The 5,735-nt window shown below is 31.5% G+C and overlaps 2 protein-coding genes across 4 annotated transcripts in view; both read right to left on the reverse strand.

Moving 5' to 3' along the window:
- The window catches only part of LOC107455228 (uncharacterized), an 18,437-nt gene extending 18,228 nt beyond the window's left edge, over positions 1-209 (reverse strand). The window contains exon 1 of the mRNA XM_043057181.2: positions 84-209. The gene's annotated coding sequence lies outside the window, so the exon portion shown is untranslated. The remainder of the gene's footprint in view (positions 1-83) is intronic.
- The window catches only part of LOC122273127 (uncharacterized), a 62,470-nt gene that overhangs the window by 49,274 nt on the left and 7,461 nt on the right, over positions 1-5,735 (reverse strand). The window lies entirely within an intron of this gene.

The following is a 5,735-nucleotide window of genomic DNA, read 5'->3' on the forward strand; positions in this document are numbered from 1 at the left end:
ATATATAAATTCGAGAGATAAGTTTAGTACTACATAAACCATCAAATATTACATATAGCATTAAAATATTTTTTTTGTCTTACATTTTTAATATTTCTCCGGGAGTTCCTTAATCGATTAAAACAACCTAAATCACATCTTCATTGCTTGAAATCCGCGAGGTGTCATTCTGTCAACAAACTGTTTTCATTGCCGTTTGATTAAAGAGTAATTTTTCATTTGAGGTAAGTCACTTCCTTTCTAACAAAAACGGAACTAAAGATTGCTTCGAAGTTTTTATTTCCAATGAAACTCGAACTTCCTTTTTTTATTATTACATAATATTGCTCAAATCATTACAATTGCAATGCTGTCAATAGTAAAAAAAATTGGAACATTGACCTCATCGATATCTTAAATTTTCAAGGAAATATTTGCAATTTACAATGCTGAATTTAACTACTTAAATTTCGTGAAATTCCCTTCTTTTTTTAATGCAACTGTTTCTTGAAAAACCTTCCGTATGAGCATTTTGTCAAATTGAAGAAATTAATATTTGTACTCGTTTGCAAATACGAGTTTCGTCAAAAGCTTAAGGCTGAATGCAACTATCTATGAATACGATTGACTATAAAGTCATCAGAAAACAAGCACGAGTTCTATTAGATGGAAGTCCATTAACAGGCTAGCACTACCATGCTAACACTCTGTTGCACAATGCAAATGAATTTAGAGTTCGATAAAAAGAATCTAGAACAACCCATCCTGATGTCATAACCCAGGTCAAAAAGTTTGATGGTTTTCCATTGATGGACCAACATAATCTTGATTTTGACCATCAATAATTCCATCATGAACTATTATATTTCTTGATGATAAGTTACCAAGATAGATTATCAAGATAAGTTACCATCTTCCCATTATAGGATTTCGGACTGATTTATGATGGTCCAACATAACATCAACTTGTTTTAATGGTTTGTTCATGTTGAACCATAAGAAATTTACATCATATAGTTTCTTAGAAATCAAATGTTGGAACAGTTATAAACCACCAATAAGGATTCTGAATTTACTTTAAAGAAGTTCAACACGAGCACAGATAATTATTTAAATGTAAACATTTTTTGTCAAACAGTTAAAAAGAAATATAATTTATTTTTATTTCGAGTTAAAATTTAAAGAAAACAATACTATGACGTATGGCACGCACGATAGTAGTCATTGAAATCATGTCTTGACTTGAAACAACTTTTAATGAACAGTTAATATGCCCTATATAAAATTATGCAAGCTCAAACAAGCAAATAGTTTTGCAGCAATTATTTAGAGCCATAGCAAATTAATTTGTCTTAAATAATATAAAATATTTACCAATATTCAAGTGCTAGTATAACTTCAAGCACCGTTTCGTTCTCAAATTAAATACCAAGTTTTAATTTAATAGGCTTATTAAAAGTAAAGTATTCTAGTAAAAAATTAATAGAAAAACTCGCTTAAAGAAAAAGTTTGGCATAAATAAAAATATTTGAGTTAACAGGCGATTGCAGTTAGAAAATTGTGTGTGTTATTTTCTGTTTTAAGAGAGTAGGTTTTAATACTGATACTTATTACTTGGAACAGGTCATGTATTTTTTGAACAACATGTATTTTTTTTTTCTTCTTTTAAAAAAAAAGAGATTTTATTTGGAAAAACTCTATAGAGATCAAATAAACCCTTAGAGTTATGAAAAATGAATTAGACACAGTCATTCAAATGTACACAAATATGGAATATATTAAAACCTTCACGTATTCAGTGAAATAAACCCTGTAAAGAAATTCTATATCATCTATAAATTATTTTCTTAAACAAAAAAGGAGCGAAAACGACTAAAAATTTTAAGAAAATATGAAATCATGATATATGAGTTCACTGTGACTAAATATTGGGGGTACAATTTTACATTATTTTTGAATTGGGGCCGGGAGAGCCTGGTTGGTAGGGGAATTGGGCCCATGTCCAAGAAGTCGTAGGTTCGATCGCAGCCGGCCGAAAGCCTCCCCATGTAGTAAATGGTGTCTGAAGCAAGTTAAATCTGTCAAGTCACAAAGTCCTTCATGCTCCTATAACAAATCATACCTCTGGGAGTACTGATCCAGGAGTTTCATTGCCTTCTGGATTGGTTCAAATTTATGAGTCTATGGAGTTGAACATTGAACAATAGTAGTCGTAAACCAAACATTTGGGTCGGCTGTTCAACGACGGATATAAAATAAAATAATTTTGAATTGCTGCCGAGATAGCCTGGCTGGTAGGGCACTGGGCCCATGTCCAAAGAATTCGTGACTTTGACGCCAGCCGGTCGCACCCCCCCCTTCGTGCAGCAAATGGTGCATGTTAAATCTGTCAGCTGTTATAAAATATATATTGTACTGTGGTGGCTCAGTGGTTAGAGAGTTCGCCTTCTAATGATGTGTACTGGGTTCGAATCCCAGAAATGGCAGATTGATAAGAATTTTGGTTGCACAGACCACACCAATGATGACGTGAAATTTCATCAGTGTGTTAGGCGGATCATGGGTTAGCCGTCCTAGCCGTCTGACTAAAAATCGGAGGTTTTCGTAGCTTTCCTCTCCGTGTAATGCAATTTCGGGTTAGTTCCATCAGAAAGTCTTCCACGAAAGCAAATTTGTCTCAATACTTGATCCAGGAGTTCCCGTGTCTTCTGGATTGGGCTCAAAATAACAAGGCCACGGACATGATCATCAGTAGTCGTAAACCCAAAATTGTGTCGGCTGTTCGATGGTTATGAAATAAACTAAAAATCTTTTCGAATTTAACTTTTTAACCAGAAATATGTTTAAACTGCAAGATATTGAAGATAAATTTGAAGTTATCCTTTACACTCGAGAAAACGATGAAACAATGAGCTTGTTTCTCTCCAAATCCTTCTTCAAATTCAAAACTCTGGTTCGCGTTTAATTAAAATGTAAATCGTAAAACAGTTAAAATTAACAGTTAATAAATGTTGTGATTAATTTATAACTAAGTGTATTCGTAAAGTTTAATTTTAAAAACTTCTATTTCTTAGTATAGATATACCGGTTTATAAAATCAAATTTGATAGGTGTAATTTTACGAAGTGATACACAGTTGTTTGAATCGAAAAATGCTAATCGAAATTCGGAAGAAAAAAATTGCGAAAATTTATTTTCCTGGATCATAACTAATTTTTGATGACCAAAGAAAAATTTAGTCGCGACAAAGCTTCTGTTAGATTTTTCATATTTAATTAATTTGCTGAAATTATACTTTATTGTACTTTGGAGCGAAGGGAATAAACCTACGTAAATATTTGTGAAAATTTTGATAGCATAATTATTTTTTGAGAAATATATATATTTTTCTACTTGATTAAAATGCTGTGTTTGTAGGTAGAGTAAATGAAAATTGTATTTCATTTTCCCCTAAAGACTTCTGTGTGTATTTTAATTTCTGAATTTTTAGAAACGTTGTAAAATTTAATAATATAAAATCATATAACAGTTTTAAAATTGTATGGTTCCTGTAAAGAAACGTTTATACAATGAAAAACAAAAACATTAGATGCGCATATTTGAGTCAAGAATATTAAGAATCAATATGTTAAAATATTCTGTTTGCATTTGACTTAAAAGCATCTTTTGTGTTGGTAAACTTAGTTTCAAACAACCAACAAAGAGCGTAACAGATAACCAAATGCTAAAAGAAAAAAAAAACAGTTTTTAAAATATTTGAGTTAGTTTTTTCGACGTAAGTTCCGAGATGATATTAGATTTTTTTATCATTGTTAAATAAGGGTAAAAACAAACATCTTTTTTTTAAATTAAATTTAACCATTTAATTCCTTTTTGACAATAGTGCTGAAATATTATGTTTAACGAATGCAAAATACGAGTAAAATACATGAAAATTAAATTTACCTGAAAATTAAACTTAAAAACATTTATTTCATTTTCTGAATTTTTGGAAACTTCATTGAATACAAAAATGTTGGTCACGTTTCGCAGCTACAAAGTTTCGTGGCTCTTAAAAAGAAAGTAAATACAATGAAAAACAAAACAATTACCTGTGACTGTTTTCGCTAAAAGATATTAAAAATTAAAACGTTTCTATTTCAATTTTTAATGACATCACCTTTGGGTTACCAAAGTTTTGTTTACCGATATATGATTAATTCTGGTTTAGTATTATATATATTTTATATTCAAATCAACAATTATTAGAGGGGCCCCTGATTGTTAATTACTTCCAAACTTGCTTAAACATTTTAACTTTCGACACTTATTATTATTAAAGTTTTTGTTCGTTTACATTAAGAGCATTTAATGACTGAACGAATAGAATTCAAAGTTTGTATCTGAAACACTGAGAATTGCTCAGTAATTAACTGACATTTTATTTAATTCTGAAATAATTGTAATATGCTTTTCATAAGCTTGATTCCATACCTTAAACATTTTAATTTATAATTGGGTACTTGCATCGAATACCTGAATGTTAATGAATAAAAAATAACATCAAGATAAAAATGAGTCACAACAGAATTTTGATCTACTTTATTGGGCCGAAAACTAAAACTGCTTACATATGATTTTATTTACTGTCTGACTAATGACCAATCAGAATATCTATACATCGATTTCTCTGATGGGCTAATCTGAATCTGCACATCTACTGCTATTTGGCGGAGCTAAATCCATATATCTGCTGCTGGTTAACCAGTCTGAAAAAGGTCTAAATCTGCTGCTGCTATACCATTCAAAATCTGTACATCTGCTGTTCGACCAGTCTGACTTCATTATTCCATTTCTTTTATTTGTTTTGTTATACTTATTCTTTGTTATAACGATTTTCGTGTTTATGTATATGTATTTTTTTGTTTGTTTTTGAAGTGAAACTTCTAATGCGACTTCCAACAAAGTTGCGTTAAACGTTTAACGCTACCATGGCAACGAGCGGCCTGTGATCCTTGCAGGAGATTTTAATGTGGATTTCTCGTTACCTGAAGCTGAAACATTATTAACCTTCCATAAAGACAATTTTGGATTGGAAATGATAAATGGTAGGAATGATCCAACAACCGAAGGGGGAACTACCTTTGATGCAGTTTTTGCAAGAAATATTGGAAAAAAATCCCATTGTAAATGTTATAGATTTGGATATTTCTCCTCTCGAAAATGATTACACAGGCCTGCGATGAAAAAAATACAAGGGGTCTGATAGCTGAACTTAATGTATTTTTTGGTGCTGAAATGGAAAATAATAATGAAACATGTCCATCACGTCACGTTTTTTAGAATTTTACTGAAATTTTTACGAACATTTACCATAAAAAAATTTCGTTTTCGAATTTCTTCCCTTCTTGACTGACAAGCATTCTACTTTAGTCAAATCTATAAAAGTACCCCTCTATCACTACTTCCTGTCACCGCCCCTCTCTCTGTAACAATCTCTCTGTACTAATAGCGTAGCGAGAATCCTTATCTAGGTTCGCTGACCTCTCAGAAGCACCAGCAAGCGTAATAGGGAGTCATTTTAAAGTTTGCTTTTTTCTGTGCGTTTCGTGAAACATGGCTTTGAGTTCAGGACATTGTGAAAATTTCCCAGGTGACTTTTGTTATACATGCGGCGAATATAGTGTTGTTAAAAATCGCATGAGGAGCAATTCAGACTGTGTAAGACGATTTTATCTCGCATATTTTGACAGGAAACTCTTGGGTCAGGACAAGTC

Source organism: Parasteatoda tepidariorum, chromosome 9 (genome assembly GCF_043381705.1).
Source record: "Parasteatoda tepidariorum isolate YZ-2023 chromosome 9, CAS_Ptep_4.0, whole genome shotgun sequence".
NCBI classification, from domain to species: Eukaryota; Metazoa; Arthropoda; class Arachnida; order Araneae; family Theridiidae; genus Parasteatoda; species Parasteatoda tepidariorum.